Here is a 23914-nt window from a genome sequence, read left to right as displayed (position 1 = left end):
TGTGACATAGGCAGTAAGAACATACAATGGGGGAAAGAGAGTCTTGTCAACAAATGGTGTTGGACAAACTGGATAGCTATGTGCAAAAAGAATGAAACTGGACTGTCTTACACCATACACTGGACTAAAGACCTAATGGATGAAATGGATAAAACGGATTAAAGACCTAAATGGGAGACATGAAACCATAATAACCCTAGAAGAAAACATAGGCAGTAATCTCTCTGATACCGGCCATAGAAACATTTTTCTAGATATGTCTCCTCAGGCAGAGGAAACAAAAGCAAAAATAAAACTGGGACTACAGCAGAATAAAAAACCATTGCACAGCAAAGGAAACTGTCAGCCAGTTGGCAAAGTAGCCTACTAAGTGGGAGAAGATATTTGCAAATGATATATCCAATAAAGGATTAATATCTTAAATATATATAAAAAACTTATACAACACTGAAAAAAAACAAATAATCTGATTAAAAATAGACAGACAACCTAAATAGATATTTTTCCAGAGAGGATATACAAATGGCAACAGATGCATGAAAAGATGTTCAACATCACTCATCATCAGAGAAATGCAATCAAAACCACAATGAGATATCATCTTACACCTGTCAGGATGCTTAGACTCAAAAATTCAAAAAATAATGAGTGGTGGCAAGGATGTGGAGAAAAGAGAATCCCTTGCACTGTTGGTGGGAATGCAAATTGATGTAACCATGGTGGGAAACAAAATGGAGTTTCCTCAGAAGTTAAAAATAAAATTACTAAAAAAAAAAAAAAATACTGTATCATCCAGTAATTCCACTACTGAGTATTTACCCAAGGAAAATGAAAACACTAATTCAAAAAGATATATGCACCCCATGTTTATTGCAGCAGTATTTATAAAAAATAAGATATGGAAGCAACCCAAGTATCCATCAATAGATGAATGAATAATGGATACACGTACACACACACACAATGGGATAATACTCAGCCACCAAAAAAAAAAAAAAAAAAAAAAAAAAGGACAATATGGATGGACCTAGAGGGTATAATCCTAAGTCAATAAGTCCAATAGAGAATACCCTAAGATTTCACTCATATGTGGAATTTAAGAAACAAAACAAATGAACTAATCACAAAAAAAGACAAACAAATGGCCCTTAAATACAGAGAAAAACTGGTAGTTGCTAGAGGGGTGAGGCGGGAACTCAGTAAAATAAAGGAATTTAGACTATACTTTTTGTGATAAACACTGATAAATGTACAGAACTGTTGATCATTATGCTGTATACCCCAAACGAATATTGCACAGTATATTAATTAGAATTCAATTTTTAAAAGCTAATTGCATCATCAAATGACTTCACACATAATGAGTCATTAAAAATGATCTATTCTGAATAACTGTATGCTGCTAAAGGTTAAATAACTTCAACATGTAAGAAAGAATTATAATTGAAATAAATTTCAATTTTATATTGCAAAAAAAGATCTTTTTTTCAGTACAAATGGAAATAAAAATAAAATGCATTCTACCTTCATCCCCCAAAGCTGGCACTCTCTCCTTTCTCTCCTTGTTTTGTTGTTGTTTGTTTTTACTTCTTTGATGGCGTTCAGCTACATAAAACATACCACCAAATCCTCTTCCTTTTCTACTTCCTACCTCCTTCACTCCCTCCGTCTTTTTCTCCCTCTCTCATTTTCCTTCTTTTTTTCACTTGTTTTCTGCACCCAATAAAAGGTAAGCTCTTTCTTTGACGGCTGCTAGGTTATTGATACTGATTATTTTTAAATTAATGTTCAATTTTCTGAATTAAAGAAAGAATAAATGATCTAGATCCAATGAACTCTAAAGCCAAACCCTCCTCATTGAACTCCAGCTGTAACACCTGACAGTGATATGGCTGCAAGTAATAGCATCACTTCTGTGACCTCAATTTTGGCATTTCCAAAATGAGCATAATTGGGGCGCCTGGGTTGCTCAGTTGGTTAGGTGGCTGCCTTTGGCTCAGTTCATGATCCCAGGGTCCTGGGATCGAGTCCTGCATCACGTTCCCTGCTCAGGAGGAAGCCTGCTTCTCCCTCTCCTCCTCCCCCTGCTTATGTCTGCACCCTTTCTAATGTCTGTCAAATAAATAAATAAATAAATAACCTTTAAAAAGGGGCACCTGGGTGGCTCAGTGGGTTAAGCCTCTGCCTTCTGCTCAGGTCATGATCTCAGGGTCCTGGGATCAAGCCCCGCATCGGGCTCTCTGCTTAGCTGGGAGCCTGTTTCCCCCTCTCTCTCTGTCTGCCTGCTTCTCTGCCTACTTGTGATCTCTCTCTGTCAAATAAATAAATAAAATCTTAAAAAAATCTTTAAAAAAATTAGAATAATAGTGCAAATCTCACAAGGTTGAAGTAGGATTAAAGGAGTAATGCACAATAATTCTTAGAATGGCACATGGCATGTAAAGCTCTCTACATGTAAACTATTATTATTAAGTTAAATGAATTTTATAAAGACCCCTAAACACTTCATGTTCCTTCAAACATTTATATTGTTTTTAAAAATATTTTAAAATATTTTTCATATAGCTAAAATGTGCAAGATTATTCTTAAAAAATTTACATTTTGAAATACTTTAAAATCCTTAGGATTAGCATATGGTAGCTCCCAACCAAAGATATTTTTAAAGTGATTATAAAATTTTTATTTATAGTAGTGTCTGAACATATAAAGGACCATAAACATTAAAAATACTAGAGATTATGATCTCTGGTAATAATAATTAATGGAAACATTAATTTTAAACAAGATATTATAATATCTGTCACCCATTCACAGACCTGTACTTCTGGGGCTAATAATACATTATATGTTTATAAAAAAACAAAAAAATTAATTAAAAAATCTGTCATCCAAGAATACTTTGTAATAAAAGTGAAATTTAAAAAAAAAACTTTACATATGATAAAAATCAGTACATTTAGTATTTTATGTGTATTGAAACAATCATTACAAATTATAACAGAAAAAACTTAAAATTATAAAACCAAATTAGCTTAAAATAAACCAAATCACTTGTATATAATGTATTTTATAGAATTATTTCATATTACATTAACCAAAAATGTCTAACTCTTTCTAATATTAAAAATACATACATTTGAAAATCATTATAGTTTATATGAAATAAAGTATTATTCAAAATAAAATCACCTAATAACAAAATGTACATTACACACACTGTATATAATGGAATACTGAATTTAAATGTAATATATGTGTATGTGTATCTTACTCTTCAGATATAGTAAGCTCTGTTAGAGTAAACAGAGCTTACTAAATCTGAAAAGTAAGAGACCTAAGAGCTATTTTTCAACTTTCACATTTTTGGATTATTTGAATATATTAAATATTTTAGAGAATACATTTTCACTTAAAAAGTTAAAATACTTCCTTAAAAGCATTGCTTTTTACTAGCCAGAAACCATACTTTTAAAAAAGTTTCCATGGGGCGCCTGGGTGACTCAGTGGGTTAAAGCCTCTGCCTTCGGCTCAGGTCATGATCTCAGGGTCCTGGGATAGAGGCCTGCTTCGGGCTCTCTGCTCAGCAGGGAGCCTGTTTCCTCCTCTCTCTGCCTATTTGTCTGCCTGTCAAATGAGAATGATCTCTGTCTGTCTGTCAAATAAATAAATAAAAATCTTTAAAAAAATAATAAAAAAAATTAAAAAGTTTCCGTTATAGGGACGCCTGGGTGGTTCAGTCAGTTAAACATCTGCCTTCAGCTCAGGTCATGAACCCAGTCCTGGGATTGAGTCCCACATCAGGCTCCCTGCTCAGCCGGGAGTCTGCTTCTCTTACTGCCTGCTGCTGCCCCTGCTTGTGTGCTCTCTCTCTCTCTCTCTCTGACAAATAAATAAATAAAATCTCTTAAAAAATTAATAAATAGTTTCCAATATAGACAATTAAACATACATTGGAAATCTATACAGAATGAATGTCTTTGTTTTTTAGTAATAGAACTCTTTGTGCTTTGAACATGATACAGATTTATGGTACAACTGAGGAACTCCTTAAAAACAGCAGTAAGAAAAGATGAAGAGAGAGTGAAAAGGTAAAGTGAAGAATGATTATCTATTTGAAAGATAGCACTGACCCAAATAATATGAAATAGTAGTCCCATTAAAGTAAAATTGAAATATATCCTTCAACATGTTTGCCCTCTTAATTACCACAAAATGAACACTTATATCAACACAGTCATTTGGAATTTAATAGTGAGCTCTCTGGCCAATTTATTTGGGGAAAGTAAAGACGGATACAGTCATCTTTTGCCTTGTATAAAAATGAGAGTCAACTATAATTAATTCCAGTTCATGAAGATTCTTATTACCAAGATCACACATTAAGTTACTATATTAGTTTGAAGAAAAATGGGAATGAGTGAGAAACAAATGAAAATAAAATCAACAAGGATGATTCATCTAGTAATACCCATCAAAGATTTTTAAGTGCTTACTTAGTAAGTGCTAAGGACTGCTAGGTAGGTCAGCAATGAGGATATAATTGGAAACAACATAAAAATGGTTCCTGCACTCACAGAGCACTCAAGTTCAATCTGAGTTTTTGCACTGGGATAGTAAACATTCATTCTTTATTGCTATAATTTTATAATTTAGTACATTATTGTTGGAAAAAAGTATAGAAATGAAAACATATCTCAGAGATTTTTTTTAATTTTTTTTTTTATTCATTTGATGGAAAGAGATCACAAGTAGGCTGAGAGGCAGGCAGAGAGAGAGAGGAGGAAGCAGGCTCCCCGCTGAGCAGAGAGCCCGATATGGGGCTTGATCCCAGGACCCTGGGATCCTGACCTGAGCTGAAGGCAGAGGCTTTAACCCACTGAGCCACCCAGGTGCCCCTCTCAGAGATTTTTTGACACAATTATTCTCAAATGAGTAATCAGTAATCAAAGAATTTTAAAGAACATATCAGCCTGTATTTGTTACAGTCTCACTATTTTATCTTTCACTAGATTTATTTTCACTGCATTTTTTTTTCAGATATTTTCTGGAAGTGTGTTTTCACACCCAGAGGATGTTAGATCACAGAATGTTCCCATTAAAAAGAAAAGAAACAAACAAGAAAGAAATCTGTGATGCTATGATTTTGAGAAAACACATTATCAAAATAATTGGGGAAAAAACCCAAGACTAAAATTTCAGTGATATAAACTTAAAGCATTTCTTTACAGCCCATTCAAGATCTTCATTACTTAAATTTAGTCTCATGAGTATCCTCAAGTATAATATATGAATTTATAAATACATTTCTTCTTTTTAAAATTTTTTTATTTTTTTATTTTTTTGAGAGAGAGCGAGAGAGACCATGAGCAAGGAGGAGAGGGAAGAGCAAGGTCCCTGTGAACAAGGAGCCCAATGTGGGACCTGAGCTATAGGCAGACACTTAGTAACCTGAGTCACCCAGGCCCTCCTAAATACATTTTCTCTTTAAAAGGAGATAAGCATTCAACATTTTCAAATTTAAACTTGATTTAGAGTTTCCCAAAATGTGAAAAATTTTTAAAAAGTTTCCATTACTGTTCAAATTCCCAGTTTGCCAATTTTTGATAGTTCTGCAGTTAATTTTTAGAAGTGACAAACTCGTTCTCTTATAATATGGAAAAGCTGAACATTTGTTCTCAAACATAAGTAATAAAAATTTATTCTTAAACAGTCAGCCATATTACATTTTTAAATTTACAATATTTTTGTCTGTCCATAGCAGATACATCCACAATACTCAAAACATAGAGAGCCGCCCATGCTAGGGTCCTGACGCAGGAAGAAGACTGGAATATTAAAAATCTGAAAGAAGACCAGTGTGACCAGAGCATGAAGACGAGAGAAATAATATGAGAAATTAGGCTGGGGAATAGCAGAATCCAGACTAGGCATTGATTTGAAAGAATTAAGATGGTCAGGTTGATTTGATTATGGTGTGGCAATGGAGGTAGAGAAAAATAAATAAATTTAAAAGATATTTGTGAGCCCAAAGTGATCAAGACAGCATATATTTTGGATTTGGGATTAAGGATGAGAGACCCATGAAAGCAAATTTCTAGATAACACAACTAGTTGGATGGTTGAATCATTCATTAGGATCAAAGTTATTGGGGAAAGACTAGATTTGTTGGTGAAATGAATGAGTTCAGGTTTGCATGTGGTGGATGTGAGGAGTCTTTAACATATCCCAACAGATGTATTAAATCGGCACTTGTTTTCATGTCTGGACTCCTAGTAAGTAAAAAATGATTTAATGTACACTCCAAATTTGCCAGGAGTGATGGCATTTTTCTTTTTTAAGATTTTAATTTTAAGTCTTCTCTACACCAAACATGGAGCTTGAACTCACAACTGGGAGACCAAGAGTCATAGACTCTACTGACTGAGCCAGCCGCAAGATCCAGGAGCTCTAGCATTCTTAATCAAATATATATCCATTGTTTGAGATGCAGGTCAAGAAAAGACAAGCTTTCATTAAAGAATGAACTAAGCATCCCTCATAATAATATAAAAGTTCCTCAGAGTGCAGATCATGCTTCTCCTCCTCTATGAAGCCATCGCTGTCTCAAGTAATCATCATTCATTCTTACATGGTTTCATAAAGCTTTGTACTCTCCAGTTGCAACTTAGAGAGGAGGCTTTAAGAACTTAACAATATCCTCACCTTCAAACCCCAGGGCTATGTTATACATTCTGTGCCCTTGTAGGTTTGGACATGGAGACGATCTGACTGTTCATATCTTTTTTTTTTTTTTTAAAGATTTTTTATTTATTTATTTGACAGACAGAGATCACAAGTAGGCAGAGAGGCAGGCAGAGAGGAGGAAGCAGGCTCCCCGCAGAGCAGAGAGCCCAACGTGGGGCTCGATCCCAGGACCCTGAGATCATGACCCGAGCCGAAGGCAGCGGCTTAACCCACTGCACCAACCAGGCGCCCCCTGACTGTTCATATCTGACCAGAAATTATGCCTCTTCTAGGGTCAAAGTAGTTACATGCTGGTGAGAAGGCTTCCAGTGCTTTCCTCCCTACTGCAATGAATCCTTAAACATTATGTTGAGATGACAGTGTTATAAAAGTCTCTGAGGGTCTCATCCGTCCGGGTCCTTGAATGACTATGTAGATCTGAGAAATACTCTTCCCCCTGCAACCTCTACCACACACACACACACACACACACACACACACACACACATCCATAGTGATTAAGTAGTGGGAGCAAGAAACAAGGCTTAGGTGTTTAAGACACTGAGGTTTTCCTATTGTTCATTACCAAAGCAAATTCTACCCTAGCCTTACTATTTCACAGTTCACATCTGGGTATTCTACTTTTCCTGGTTTATGGTGTGTCTCAATTGAAATTTATTTTATTCTTCTACAGGTGGTTGAAGATGTCTGGGAGTTTGTGCTCCTTAAATAGTTTCAAGCAATGAAGGAAATGACTGAAAGATTGAGGACACAATCTCCAATCTTAGGCACCACTATGGAGAAATTCACACAGACAGTAGAAAAACCAAAGGAATAATGAAAGGTGTCAGAGAGATTATCTAGTAAAATTGTATCACTAATTTAGAGACAGATTGAAGGTCTTTATATTATTTGCCTCTTTTTAAATTTGAACACAATATTCTAAATATCTGTGCTTAGTCTTTATTGACTATTGGTTCCATAAACTAGTTCTGTACTCGCTACTTTAAAAGAAGAGAAATTTAAAAAAAAGAGAGAAATAACATTCTAAGCATATCTGTGTATTTTTCTATACTCTACAAGAAAATTTACCCATAACCAAAAAAGGAGTACAACACATTGACACACCCCGATGTTCATAGCAACATATCAATAATAGCCAAATTATGGAAAGAATCCAAATGTCCACTGACTGATGAATGGATAAAGAAGATGTGGTGTATATGTATATACACATGGAATATTATTCAGCCATGAAAAAGAATGAGGGGCGCCTGGGTGGCTCAGTGGGTTAAGCCTCTGCCTTCGGCTCAGGTCATGATCTGAGATCAGGATCCGCATTGGGCTCTCTGCTCGGCAGGAAGCCTGTTTCCTCCCCCTTCTCTCCCTCTCCCTGCTTCTCTGCCTACTTGTGATCTCTGTGTGTCAAATAAATAAGTAAAATTTTAAAAAAATGAATGAAAACTTGCTGTTTGTAACAATGTGAATGGAGCTAGAGTAATAAGCAAGGCGAAATAAGTCACTCAAAGAAAGACAAATACCATATGATTCTCTCATATGTGGAATTTAATAAACAAAACAATCATAGGGGGAAAAATAGGAAAACTGAGAAACAGATTATAGAAGAAACTGAAGGTTACCAAAGGGGAGGTGGGTGAGGGGAATGAGTGTTATAGTTGATGGGGATTAAAGAATACAGTTGTGATGAGAACCAGGTGTTGTATGGAAGTGTTGAATCAGTAAATTGTACACCTGAAACTAATACTGTATGTTAAATGGAATTTCAATAAAAACTAATAAAATGAAACAACACAATAATCCAGTGCAAATTTATAAAAAAATATCCATATATGAATATAGCAAGAACATTATAAGTTTGGTATGGAAATGTTATTAAACTTCATGCATTTGCTGTATGATGGTCCCCTATATTTAAAATAAGCCACTGCAAATTTATGTATATCTATTGTACTTACATATGCTTAATTTTTAATTGCACTATATTTTAAAAGGAACTATATTTTTTGAAAATTGGTAATACTTTTATGAGAAGTATTTTTAAAACTGCAGATTGTTACTTGTTAGTAGGTTGTTAACTTACTTAGCCATGACCAGATTTATTTAATGAATTAGAAGAATACTAGAACATAACACCATAAAAAAGGTTCCATTGTATATATCCATTCATCTGTTAATGGACATCTAGGTTCTTTCCATAGTTTAGCTATTGTGGACATTGCTGCTATAAACATTCTGGGTGCACATGACCCTTCGGATCACTACATTTGTAAATACCCAGTAGTGCAATTGCTGGGTTGTAGGGTAGACTTTTGTCCATATTGTGTGTGTGTTTTAAGTATACATAATAATTTTAAAATGTTTTTAAAGATTTTATTTGACAGAGAGCACAAAGATGGGGAGCAGTAGGCAGAGGGAGAAGGAGAAATACACTCCCTACTAAGCAGAGAGCCCGATGTGGGGCTCAATCCCAGGATCCTGGGATCATGAACTGAGCCAAAGGGAAACGCTTAACTGACTAAAAAACCCAGACTCCATGTGTATACATATTAATTTTATACATAATATTATTTTATATATATATATAATTTTATACATAATAATTTTCCAACTATCTCTCAGGCACTGGCAAATCAGAGATGATAAAAAAAAATCATTGCAAAATCCTGAAACACTTGCAGTTAGTGGCACAATCAGCAATATTTTTAAAAAATCCAAATCTATGCAAGTATATATGTATCTACATACTAAAACATAAGGTAGTTGGATACCAAAGAACCTTGGATCCACAGATGAGGGAAACAGAGCATATCATTTATTGACCAGAATACTGATTATAATACTCAGCATAATACTCTTTATCTTCACACATAGGTGGTTTTGTGCAATTTCAGCAAAGAAAACTCCATTTTCAAAATAGGTCACTATCAAAGCATATAATGTCCAGAGGAATCTTAAGGGAAAAAAAGAAGGCCATTTAAGATTGACGCTTTAATTATTACTTCATTACTGCTGTGGCATATTGAGTGGTACTGCAATCTCACAAAAGTTAATATACCTCTTCAGCACCCAGGTTACTATCATAAAGTGACCTAGGTAGACTTGGGTTATGGAGTTCTTGAAATCAGGATATGAAACTAGATAAAGGAAAAATAATTTCCGGTTAAGGCACTGAGACCCATGTTGTCTAAATGACAATCGACACAAAATGATTTGTTTCATTATGTTTCCAGTGTTTATTTACTTTTGTTTCAAAATCTAAATTAGAGTCTTGTAGGATATAATCAAATATATACTCAAAAGGAAATTACATTGAAAAAAATCATTAATGTCATAAAAAGCCAAGGTGTTCACTTAAATTCAGAGAAATAATAAAATTGGGGGTAGGCCCATGTATGCGATTCCCTTAGAAATGGAGGGCAAAACAAGAAAGGTTATCAAGATTCAACAGAAGATACATAGAAAGTGTCTAAGGGATACATGCCGCAAAAGAAAGGGAGTTACACTTCTAAAGATGAATATGGAAAATGAAAATACACACTTGTAAGACACCTAACAATGCATTTTGAAAATCAGAGTGGAAATAGTATGTATTCCGTGATTGTAACCATAAAAAAATGTAAGCCTAGATGTCCATCAACAGATGAATGGATCAAGAAGATGTGGTATATATACACAATGGAATACTATGCAGCCATCAAAAGAAATGAAATCTTGCCATTTACAACAACATGGATGGAACTAGAGCGTATCATGCTTAGCGAAATAAGTCAAGCAGAGAAAGACAACTATCATATGATCTCCCTGATATGAGGAAGTGGTGATGCAACATGGAGGCTTAAGTGGGTAGAAGAATAAATGAAACAAGATGGGATTGGGAGGGAGACAAACCATAAGTGACTCTTAATCTCACAAAACAAACTGAGGGTTGCCGGGGGGAGGGGGTTTGGGAGAAGGGGGTGGGATTATGGACATTGGGGAGGGTATGTGATTTGGTGAGTGCTGTGAAGTGTGTAAACCTGGTGATTCACAGACCTGTACCCCTGGGGATAAAAATATATGTTTATAAAAAATAAAAAATTAAAAAAAAAAAAAAATGTAAGCCAATGGGTTGCCTGGTTGGCTCAGTTAGATAAGTGCCTGTCTTCAGCTCAGGTCACGATCCCAGGGTCCTGGGATCAATTCCTGCATTGGGCTTCCCTGCTCAGCAAGAAGCCTTCTTCTCCCTTTGCCTCTACTGCTCCCCCTGCTTGTACTCTCTTATTCTTGGACAAATAAATAAATAAAATCTTTTTTTTTTTTTTTTTTTTTTTTTTTTAATGTAAGCCTATGAACAGACTGGAAATACAGCACACAGATATGAGATCCCACCTATACTGAAACGATGTTGAGGTTATACACAATCATGTTGTTTTGGAAATTCCCTTAATCATGTTTAAAGATTGTTTTAATTAAAGTATTAAAGCATGGTTCTACTCTGAAACCAGTATCTTTACACTTCAGCTCTGTTTGCTGTGTCTTCCATGAGCAGATCAAACTCATTCCCTCTATAGGGCTTCTGCACCTGGTGTCCTCTGCTTACAAATTTTTATGACGTGGCCCCTTCTCCTTTTATGCCTCAACTTGCATAATTTTAGTTGATGAGACTCCCCAATATTGCCTTATTTACTCACCCTTTTTATTATTTTATAGCTTTTCTCACTTTTTGAAACCACCTTAGTTGTGTTTTGGTGTTACTGATGCTAGTTTTCATTGTTTGTATCCTTCCCTAGAATGCAAGCTGTGTTAAAAGCAGGAGGTTTGTCTCATGGGTTCCTTTTTGGATTCCCAGCATCCAAAACAGTGCCTGCATGTAATAAAATCATGTTGGTGCTTCCTGAAGAAAGACACATTATTCCTAAATAATTCCTTTTCATTTTGGGGTACAGCAAGGAGAAAAAGTATCATATTTTTGTGCAAATTCATTCTGTTCCATCTGTGACAATGTATAGATGGTTAGGGCAATAAGGTAGTTATAAATTGGAAGTCACTGCCCCCCCCAACACACAACAAAAATTTGAAGTATTGACCTCTGCACAGCTGGCCCTGTACATATCTTCAGTTGGCTCTACTGAGTTCAGAATTTAGGAATCCTCAAGTTTTCTAAGTATCTGCATACTGTATTAAAAAAAGGGAGAGAAAGGCATTAAAGACTCCAAAAGAATTAAATGGCATTCAACTTAGCCCTCTGCCTCTGATATTCAGTCTCTCCATACAGATATAGTCATACCTGTTGTCAAATGGTTGAGCATTTCCATATTTGTTGGTAAATGGCCATTGCTTCAAGCCTCTGAGTGCCACTACTCTCCACAACTTCAACTACTATGGACCTTTCTGTAGAATTTTCTGGATCTTCCCCTGACCCACCAACTGAGGTGTTAAGTGTCTGGAACAATAGGGGCTCTCCAGGGGGCTGATAGGGGCTCCAGCCATAGGGGCTGATCCACCATTAAGGCCAGCTGGCATCCTTTCTCAGGGTCTGTCCGTGCCTTATACCTTAGGAACTGGATGTTTGCTGCTTTTGCTTGCCCTAAATCTAGTCATTTTCAACAAAACTCTTCCCATTTAGTTAAATAATACTATGTCCAACTTTTAAATCCAGGGAGGACACAATGGTTAGCCTACATAAATATCCCCTTTCATGGGTTCAGGGCAAGTTACCCAAGTTGTTCCCATCAAGTTTATCCTGGATTTTTTGGCAAAAAAAAGATGTTCTCTTTACATCAAAGTTTCTTACATAACCCTATAGTTACTTGGTGCATTGCAACCACCATAAACAAAGGGCCTGAGTCTGAGTAAAGTGTTGGCAGAGGAAAGTAGAACCAAGATGAGAGTGGGGAAGGGAGTAGAGGCTCCCATGATTTGGTTTCCCAATTCCAGCTAGTACTAAATCCAAGATACTCTTGAACTCTACGGTACCATAAGTTCTAAAATCCCTTTTCTTTCTTAGATCACTTTGAATTAGGTGGAATTTTTGCAAGTGAAAGTGTTCCTGACTAATAAAAATGGGTAACAAGAGTGGTCAGTCAGATCTGCCACCTACTAACAGAGTATGAAATAGTTTGCCAACATTATTACATTTTTCTTCCTAGTGAAATGAAACCTCTAGCAGTGAACTATTTTATTGAAGCTCACCATTACAGAGTAGGCATCTGTACCAAGGACTATAAGACTCTAAGTTTCCTGCGCTTCTCACATCACCACAATGGTCATATTGACTAACTATGAAGTGGATAAAGTTAGCCTGCGTGTCTCTTCAGTCTCTTTTAGAAACCTCTACTTCTTGGTCACCATTTGCTCCCTTTCCTCCACTGAGGAGCTGAATGATTATACGATTGCTTATGGTTGAATACTGGTTCTATAAATAGACTGCTTGAGTTTGAGTCAATGTCCTACTACGTAACAGTCACAGGACCCTGACAAGTTACTTTTTTCCCCACAATTTTCTCATGTAAAGAATTACAAATTAGTACCTACCTCTGAAGATTACTGGGAATATTAAATGGCGTGAAGCATAGAAAGTACACAGAGAAGTACCTGACATGCAGTAAGAATACGAGAATATGATTAGCTTGTTTTTGTCCAAAAGCCCCCATAAAATACCTTTCCTATGCTCTAATTAATCTTGCTTTCTTTCTGTAGCCATCCCCCAATTAAAACTCCTGTTTCCTTGTATCAGATAAACTAGAGAGTCCATCAAGTTGGTCCACATCGCAACGTGTATGGCTCCTGGCAGTCACTCCCAAATGGGTTTATTTCTTCACACTGAGAATTGCTAAGTGATGGACTTCATCCCCATGAGGCTAGAATAATGATTGCGCTTGGGTATGTTCCCTGCTTAGCATTCTCCATCTTGGAATAGAAGAGAAAAGTATTGATACTGAACAACTTCCATTAATATTAAGTTCAGGAAGCAGTAACAAGTTGTGTGTGTGAGTACAAATGAGGAAGATGAGAGATGAAGATGGAGAACTTGGGGTAAAGCTATAACACTCATTATCTCATTCATATCTCTGTGCACTCAGGAGGTGTCCTAGGACCCTATAGTTCACAAATAAGGAAACAAGTGCAGGGATATCTTGTATTGCAGTGATACAGCAATGACTAAGGGCCAGCCGAGCCCAGTGACTCAAGCTCAGTGACTTCTCTTACATTTTAAAAAGCTGTCCTTTGAATAATTTAAAAATACAAATACAACTTATTTCAAAGTTAGGGTTACAACAGTAATGACAGCATATTAAAATTTCCATGTCTTTTCAATGTAAATAGAGTATATCTAATTTTAGTGATGTTGGACATTTGTTTCAAATTTTGATAGGAAATAGCAAACTACTTCATATGTATTGAGAAAATCTGAAAATGTACTTTTTTCCCCTTAATTAAATGCTGAGGCAATATGATTCAGTAGGTGAAAATCATAAAAGGCTTCCTAAGTATGTAATTGCAAGTAGGTAACTTAATATCTTAGTCTCCCCTATTGCATCTGTAAAATGGAGAATCTCTTCATCACCAAAATTAAATAAGTCAATGTAATTCTCTAAAAATACAGTGCTATATAAGTGTCCTGAAAACAATGATTTTATTGTTATCATTAGAAGAACAAAATAGAAAAAAAAAAAGTACCTAATAGGACCTGCTATTTACTGGGACTTCCAAAAATGATTGCTCTATCTTTCTGTAATCAAGTTTGTTCTAGGAATTACCAATAGGTTAGACTTTTCCTGTAAGACCTTAAAAACATTCGAATCATGGCACATTCCATAAACAAATTAAGAGACTGCTCCCTTATTTAACTATACAGCTGTTTTGTGAAGCTAACCTAAAACCTCTATAAATTAAGAGATAAATTTCTTGCTTGTTGGCAAAAAAATAAATCCAGCTGGTAGAGATTAGTACGGGCCGTAGAGTACCAAGCTCCCTGGTCTATAGGAAGATAATTCATTAAGATCGAAAAAGGAAAGAAGGAAGACTAAGGAAAGGGTAGGAAGGGGAGAGTTGAAGAAGGAAGAAAATGTAAGGAAAGGCAAGGGAGTTACAAGATTACTCTTAGACAGAGAGCCGAGCAAACCTCTTCCACTCTAGCAGTGAGCAGTAATGTGCTTCAAGGCATACGGGTCTAAAGGTCCAGAAGTCAAGAGAAATAAAACTGTCGCTATATGTTCAATATATAAACGATGAAACAGATTCTTCAAGCCATAACAGAACCTGTCTACTCTTTCCTGAAGGAGTTGGCTCTCCACTCATCAATATTCATTTCGTGGTGTCTAGAAGTGCTTTAGAAAGTACCTACAAATCTTGATTTTAAAAGAATTGGAAGCTTGTATCTCAAGTACTTTTTGCCTTTTTGCTTTGTTTTCAAAATTTAAAAGCAGAGCCATTTTGGTTAATTTAGGAGTATATTGGCTTTTTGTTGACATGTCACTTTCTTGAATTGTTAGATATCTCTCAAGATGCTTGCTTTTTTTTTAAGTTTAACATTTATTTTTTAACAAAAATACTAAAAATAAATATAGGTACTATCATGTTGTTAACTAGACTTTTAACATGAGAATTTCCTGAACCCAGACAGATAAAACTCAAGCATTTTTAGGCATATAGTAGTCTGATTCATATATATTTAAATATAAAAACTGTGGCCTTGAGTTTGAACTCTAGTTAAAATAGGATGGTGATGTTATTCTATTTATAGGAGTGATTCTGGTGCTCTAGAAATATGCTGTAATGCCCAATGGTTCACTTTATTCATTCCTCAAATCTGATGAAAATGCTGGGGATTAGGCAGAAAGCCAGCCTTGTAAACCAGAATCTGGCAGAGAGTCTAAGTGAGAAACAGATTCAATGCTTTGCTACCTTGTCTTTTCTCCTGAGAAACTGTGTCAACTGTTCTTAATAATCTTACACAATCAAAGCCTAATGGCTAGAGAAGCTCAGCTAGGCCTTCCTACTCTGTGTTATACCACATGTCCTTGTTTCAAAAGTCATTAAGTTCTTTGTCTAAAAAAAAAAAAAAAGAAATTATTGATGATTTTTTTTCTCAAGTCAGCAGAGTCCACATTTTATAGACAGTAAACAAGGTCCTATCCATGGTTTAAATTGCTAGAATACTTGGGGTACAGTACACCATGAAGCAAAAATATACTCAGTTGGCTCTTTCTCCTTTTCAAGGAGAGAGCACAAAATTCTAAACAGACACTTTTGTAAGTCTAGCGTGCTGCTGTGATGCTATACCATTGTTTATAATTACAGTAACACTCACATAAAATTATGTCAGAAAATAGATTATTAATAATCCATCTTAAAAGCAATCTTAGATGTTTTACAATAATATCCAGAAGTTCCATAGAAAAGCAAACCAATTCTCAATTATTTGCGGTGATAAGGATAAGTTATGTAAATGCTTAAGGGCTCCACAACAAGACACAGGTACATATTTCAGAAGTACTAAAGCCAATCCAAGGATCTGAAATTCTTTTTAACAATAATTTCAGCTTTATCCACTGGTGTTAATAAGTACAAAAAGTTACTGATTCATAGTTTAACAATCTCACCATTTTCTTGGATCATTTGTGAATAAGGAAAAGAAATTACCTGAAATAAAAGCTCTTTTATCCATTATGGTAAAACATAGAAGATCAACATTACCTTTTGAAAGTGTTCGTAGTAACTTTGGTATAGCTGTGTATGTTTTGTCTGAGTATTGTGTGTTTTTGCCCTCATGTTGATGAAAATATGCCTACAAATCTCTAAGTAGCAATTAGTAAATCCAATTACCTGCCTCCAAGCTGGAGTGAAGTCTGGGCCACAAGGCCCACGCAGAGAGGAAATGGACCTCAGATAAAAACAAGAGACTGCCCTCTAGAGGCGACACCCAGAGAATTCTCATCTGAGGGATGAGGTGGTCTTGCCGTCTTTCCCCTCAATTTCCAGGTGACTGAAAATAAACGGTTGTGGTCAGGCAGGATGTAGGAGGAAGACAAGAAATAGTATGTCTTGTTCAAGCAATGGTACTATAAGAATGTTCTCCATTTAAGTAACTCTGTGATTCTATTTGTCTTTAAGTGTCTATGTGCATTTTATCCTTGATTAACTAGTTAAATTATTTAGAAAGAAAAAAAAAATGGAAACATTTACCTATTGAAGGAGAAAAACAGACAACTCCTTTTACTCATAATATTCTTTGGCAAAATATAATAATTATATGAGCTCTACACTGTTTAGAATTAAAAGGAAAGCTATATTTCACAGGGAAATAGGTTAACTTGGAAGTGGTAAGACCCAAGTTTCAGTACAATATCTGGATTAAATTAATTGGATATTTCAACCAAAAATTAATTTCTGACTGAGGCACTTAGCCGTATGTCTAACCCACAGTGTTTGGAGTTATTACAGCAGAGTTGTTATCTGGTATGTGTGATGAAATGTCTTACCTGGCTGTTAGGAAATTGTACCTTAACCATATAGTTTCACCAGATTTTATACTAGCTGAAAAAGCCCATTCTCATGTGGCATGGAAATTTTCCAGCTCCCATTTTGTACAACCAGCTACGAAATAAAGGGCATTTATTATCTTCATCTGCTTTACAATTTTCCAGAGCTCCTCTTTAACAAAATTACTCCCTATGTGTATAATTAGTATGTCCGACATACTACATGTGAGACCAATATAGGAATGACCAGTATTTTTTCTTTGTATCTCCACAATAGCAGTAACCGAAAAGATGAACTTTGACATCCCCTCATTTACATTACTGGTAAATTATGGAAACCAGCATGTCACATAAACTTCCAAGCCCTGAGCAAACAAACAAACAACAACAACAAAAAAAAAAACAGAGAGAATAAGAACTAGTTCTACACAAATAAATTTATAATTAAACTAAATATAAAAATTATAGAATTTAGAGAAATAATTTTTTAAATATGCTTTTCATTTTTTTAAGACGTGGCAGAATATTCATTTTTAATACTATTAGAAATGTATTATTTCTATTCTAAATTGAGCTTTGTTTTAGAACTCTCCTAAATATTGCTTTTAAATTAAGGAAACATATTTTTAAAGGAGGCTTCTTTGCAAAAAGACCTCTATAATTCTATTTCAAACTACACAAATAACATCTCCAGTGCTTACTCTTTTGACAGCATAGCATATTTCTCATTGTACACTTTGAAATAATATTTTTAAAACAGTAAAAGCTAAAGTTTTATTCATAGATACAAGAAAGGACAGCATGTTTTCTTACTTACAATAGATAGCATGAATATATTTGCAATATGATTTAAAATAAGTTTATTTTCCTTTGCTAACACGTGAGTAGAATGACATTCATATGCCCTGCTACAGTAGTTTATCTTATAGTCACTATAAATATTTCTTCAAGAACTCTTAAAATGACAGAGATGCTGAGGGAAAAACACTGTCTTCTAACTGGAGAAATTAAATCCCTGCTTTAAAAAAATGGCCACACTCAATGGAGAGGTTTCAATCAAGTTTTCAAAAATACTACAAAAAATAACTATCATTCCTAGAGTAATTATCAAAGATACCAACCACACCCTCTTACCTGAAAAAACAGTGATAACCATGTCATTCAATTATGTAAAATATGGGGAACAAGTTAACCTTTATGCAAATGTTGAAAGAAACACCTGATAGGAGCCTTATAAAAACAGAAAGTTTATCCTTCCATTACATCCAAATCATGTGAAAATATGACTTAAGCTTGTTACCTATATATAGAGGTGCATCTTCTTGTACCGAGAGATTTTGTTTTAATACACAATTCATATAAAAATAACTTCTTGCCAAAGCCATAGAAGAGCTACATAAATTTTAGGGAAAGATGTAGACCCCCTTTAATTTTGCCTCTGGGTATTCCTAGGCTTTCAACCAAAGAACCATTAAAAACATCCCAAGACATTGTTGTTTTTCTTTGAATGGTACTTTTTACAGGAGTATGCCTTAGCTTCAGCAGATTATTGATACTGCCCATTAATTTCTAATCCTTTTAGAAAAAGTTACATAATTTAAAAATGTATACACATGTATAGGCATGTATATGTATACACATATACTCATATGTGTTTTCATATGTATGTGTGAGTATGTATCCCTAAATGATAAATACTTATGTATTTAGACTTTCATATACTTTATTTCTGTTTAAATAGATTTGGCCAACTTCAGTGGAAAACAAATTCAGCTAAAAAGCATCTCTTATATATTAAACTTCTGATACAAATAGATTTATGACAAGCAAATCATGTAAAAATGTTAAAAATCCACAAGTAGATCAGATAATAATTTTAAAAAGCATTCTTGTTTCGCAAAAACACTTGCAAGACCCACACCCACATTATTCTATGGCAGAAAGTCTAACTTTGGTCTTGGCTTTTTGTAATAACAGATCAAATTTGTTCCATTATGTAATCAAACTGTTTTATTTCTGCTCTCCCTCTCCTAAATCATCTAATCACTACCATTAGAAAAAGAAATGTTATGTTCCAATTTGGCATTAATGATATCTCTTCCCGGCTGTTGCACAAACTGGAAATCACAAGAGCTATAAGTATTTCAGGCTCATATAATTGTCTGTCTTAAGTTGAGTTCTTTAGGATTAGATAGTTCTCAAAACCTGCTTGAGGAATTTCTCTAAATTGATTTAATAAACTGACCTCAAAAGAGATGAATTGATATCATGTCCATGGTGTCTTTAGGTTAACAGGAAGTTCAAATTAACTTTCAGATTTCTAACACATTCTGCATTTTATTTATTAATCTCCTATTTCATTTTGCAAATATAATTAAAACAAGCTACTTACTCTAGTTTTATTTTCAGTTAGCACCAAGCCTAATGTGCAAATCTTATCATGTAAATACCGTGTTATTTATCCATTTTCATTTTTCTTGATTAGAACTATCTGATCATTTGACCAAATAGAATAAGATTCTCCATTAGGAAATGAAGCTACAAACCACTCTGCAACAACTCTCTATTATGTGGTATTTTATGGAATTAATTTTTTAGGATTTCCTATTATAGGAGCAGCCTTTAGTTCTGATAAACATACGCAGAAGTCTAATTACCATATTTGCTCTGAAACATTAATAAGATTTACTAAGATATTCTTTTTAAAGGAGAAAATATGAAGATTGTATGAAATTATCACACCAGAACACTTTGTGGGATGACAGGGAAATAATTTCCTACCATGTATCATTTCAAGTCTCTTCTCAACCCACTCATTATAAATTGGAATTAGTTCTGACTTCCAGAATATAAAGGCTTAATTTTTTCAGAAGTATGTGAAAAACTCAATACTTATATGCATCTCCCTCACATGTCTTTGCTCTAGTTAACATTTGTAAAAAGACATGAAAATGTTACAAATCAAGCCCAAACTTTTACCTTTCCTAAGACGGTAGAGAAATAAGCAAACAAAATCTTAATTTGCTCACATGGGAAGTAATTGGGTTTCCTTTTTGTACATCTTTTCATGTCTAAACTTGTTAATTCATTTGTACACACATGAGGCAATTAAGCGGTTGTCCTTTTGTCCTTGTATCCAAAAGGTGGCACCTCTAAAAATTAGTTAGCTTTCAACAGAGACACTACATTAAAAAAAGAAAGAGAGAGAGAAAGAAAGAAAGAAAGAAAGAAAGAAAGAAAGAAAAGGCATTTAAATGTCAAAACCCTAGACATAAGATCTTGTTTTTGTGACTCTGGGTAATTTTACTTAGATAGAAAAGATAAGTGTCTCAAATGGAAAATGAGTTTAGAAAATATGCATTACATTGATGGTAAGTGAAACCAGCTCTTCTCTAAGTCAGTGTACAAACTTGTACACTAAAGATATGTGCTGAAAAAAATACTTTCTGGGGTACATAAATTAGTGTGGAAGAGCAGACAGAGTTAGAAAGAAGACTGCCTTTTCTTATCCCAAGTGTGCACGTAGAAAAAAATGTAAGACTTGGCATTTCCCTTGATAAATCAAAGGAAAGGATTCATCTGGACACTAACATCTGCTGGCTTCTCTCTGCTCATGTAGAACCCACTTGGAATGCTTTCCCATTACATTCAGCTAGGCACTTCTCTCTACCTCCTCCCATCTGACAATAATCACTTAGCCATCTCTGATGAATAATAGGAAAGGAAAGCTTATATCACGGATGATGGAATTAGATGCTGAAGCTGCTGTCAAGGCTCTGTCCAACAAGTACCTTTCACTTGACCTATTGTGCAGGCGGCCAGGGAACACAGTTGTTTTGATAGCCTTCTCTTTCTTATGATAAGAAATGAGAAAAAAACAATTTTCCTTTAAGATTTTTTAAATTTGAGGCTATCTTCCTACCATTACTTTCTAAACTTTGTTCCAGTACAAGAGGCTTCTTGGCCAACCGAGCTTCCATGTGCCTTCCAAATGGAGTACTGAAATTGCATAAACACCATGTTTACAGCCACTAAATATTCTCATTAAAGGAAAATAAGGCAAGGCATGAATCTGATATCTGGGCAATAAAATGCAAACATAGAGAAAAAGTAGAATGAACTGGCAATCCATACACAAAATTAGCTTTAACACAAAAGTGAAACTGTTGCTTTATTTCACCGAAGGGTTAATATTCAATAAAGTGAAAATCAACATGTACACAAAACTAACTAGAAGGTTTGTCATCTCAAAGTAGAAATCCAAACCTCTTGATTACACTAGTGTCACTTACAAATGTTTTGAAACTTTACATTTTTTACTTCCCAACATAAAGGCTATACCAGAGAACCTGAGGAAAGTAACCATCTGTTTTTAATTTTTTTTTTCTTTGCATGAGAAACCCCTGAAAGTTCAGACATTACCACTGATGGGCAATACCAAATAGTCAGCCCCACAGGACAGATGGAAACAGGAAAAGTCAGATGGTTAGCACTTAAAAGCAACAGCAATTAAGCAGTTGAAAGTGGGTTAGATCAGTGGGTTATTTTTGTTTCATTTGAAGGAATCAAGTAAGAGGCACAGCCTCTTGCAAGGAGGAGATCAAGTCAAACTTGATGCTTCCCCTCTCTGACAGCCTGGGCTGGATGGCTTGTCTACTCCCTTTATTCAGTTTAAATGCTCTCTGTACTCTAATTTTCGCAGAGGTTGCATTCTACCTCGGTCCCCCTCCCCCGCCCCCCTGGGGAGGGGGCAGAAAGAAATCTTTCTCTTTTCTCCATCACCTCCAACCCGCTCCCCTCCTCAGAGAAAAGGCAATCCTCTCCAGGACGAGAAAGAAACCCTGTGCCGCCTTAGGATAGGAGGAGGGTGAAGACGCGAGAGAGACTGAGCGAGGGGCGGGGGAGGTGAGAGATTGAGATTGCGGGTGGGGGTCGAAGAAGAAAGACTGAGAAGGAAAGAGGGCGCAAGAAGATGGGGGATGCCCAACAGCAACTCCAGGCTCTAAATCACGGGCACTGTGCAAAGTGCTTTTCCAGGAGATGTACATGTGGCTCATTATGTTTCTCACAATAGGCCACTCGGGGCTTTCTCCCCAGGTTGCAGCCTCCCACCACCAAAACCAAGTGTACCGAGAGTAAAAGGTTGCGGACGGATTCAAGCTCATGGGCACCTCCGAGGTGGCCACCCTGCCAGTCTCGCTGTCTTACCTGGAGCGAGGACCAGAAGGTGGTGCCGGTCTCCGTCCCCACTGCTCTCCCCGCGTGGACCTGTGCAAGACACACACGTCCTCTTGCTGCCTCTGCTCTTGGAGGGGCAGCCTGCAACACAAAAGGGGTGTGTGGGTGTGGGTGTGTGGGAGGTTTTTCAGGGCCACCAGCTGGTCCCAGCTGGCCACCCCCACCCTACACACACCCCTTGGGGCGCTGAGCCCCCCTCTCAGTTGAGCACCACCCTGGGGGGCTGGCCCGGGGTGCAGCCTCAAGTTGCCGCTGCTAAGTGCTGCTGCCGCCGCCGCCGCCGCCGCCGCTGCAGAAGGAGGAGGTGGAAAGACACCGAGGGCAGTACTCGGTCTAGAGCATCCCCACACTGCAGCTTCTCCAGGAATCCCTCCAGTGAGGAGGCGGCCGCCCATCATCTCCCAGCCCCGAGCGCCTGATTGGTTCCACCTCGGGTACGCTGCTCCAAGGAGCCAATCGGGGCGCACTAATCATAGGTGGATCCGCTCAGCCAACATCGCCCATCCCAGTTCTGTTAGTGTCTCTCCATCCCCACAGCGGACAGGGACCAGAAGAGGGAGGTTCTGGGGGAGGGGGCGAACTAAGAGGGGGACAGATCCCAAGGAGACGGAATCAAGGGCATCTGATAAACCCTTTGGGTAAACGCGGGGATGCCCTACAACCTGTTCAGCAAGCCATTTGTACAAGAGAAGGAGACAGCATAATACAAAGCTTTTTCACCCTTTCTTTCTTTCCTTCTCTCTCTCTCTCTCTTTTTTTTAACTTTCAATCAAAACCTGCTCTGATACTGAGCATGCCCAGACTACACCAGCACCCTAGGAGTTCCGATGTGTGTGGGTTCCCAGGCTGTGGGTTTTTGAAAAGGTGGCAGCGGAAGGAGAGGCAGAAGTTTGTCTTTGGCCATTTGACCCAGCAGAGTTGTGAAAGCGGAGCAAGGCGGGCATGCGAAAGGATTCTGCACGAGCGTCCTCAAACTGAGACACAGGGAGGGGGTCCTCTGGGCTATCTGAGGCTAACCATAGTATTCTGTCAGGGTCCTGGGGTGGAAGTGGTGGGCGGAATGATCTAAGTCTTGCTAGATGGATGCCTGGAGACTTTTCGGGAAGGGTGCTGTGGACCAGCAATGCTGGAGATCTGTCCCATAGGTGGGGCCGGGGAGCGCGACTCCACCCAGCAGCAGCGGCTGCCTGGCGGTGGAGTGCTCTGGGAGTTTCCCCCGCAGCCACCACTAAGTTTGCAGACTTGGGCCAAGTGCGACCCCGCTGGGGTCGCAGTTTCAGTCAGTCCCCTCCCCCATCTCTCTCCACCCTTCGCCAGCGCAGTGACGACTAAGGCACGGGTTCCCTCCTTCCTCTTTTTCCCCTGAACCATTCTGCTCAGAAGTAAGCAGCTTTTCCCTTGTGAGAGTGGCGCTGACCTGATTGTCTCTAAGCTCTAGGGCAATTTATAGCTTGGTAATACCAGACC

General features: G+C 36.8%; 1 protein-coding gene across 2 annotated transcripts in view; it reads right to left on the bottom strand.

Annotated features, from left to right (window-relative positions):
* SYT1 (synaptotagmin 1) overlaps positions 1–22829 on the bottom strand; it is a 547301-nt gene extending 524472 nt beyond the window's left edge. For both annotated transcript variants that reach the window (XM_059186404.1, XM_059186406.1), the window contains exon 1: positions 22418–22829. The gene's annotated coding sequence lies outside the window, so the exon portion shown is untranslated. The remainder of the gene's footprint in view (positions 1–22417) is intronic.
* Positions 22830–23914: the final 1085 nt, after the last annotated feature.

This window comes from Mustela lutreola, chromosome 8 (assembly GCF_030435805.1).
Source record: "Mustela lutreola isolate mMusLut2 chromosome 8, mMusLut2.pri, whole genome shotgun sequence".
Classification (NCBI taxonomy): Eukaryota; Metazoa; Chordata; class Mammalia; order Carnivora; family Mustelidae; genus Mustela; species Mustela lutreola.
Note: the sequence above shows the minus strand (reverse complement) of the source record. Positions and strands in the feature narration are given on the sequence as shown.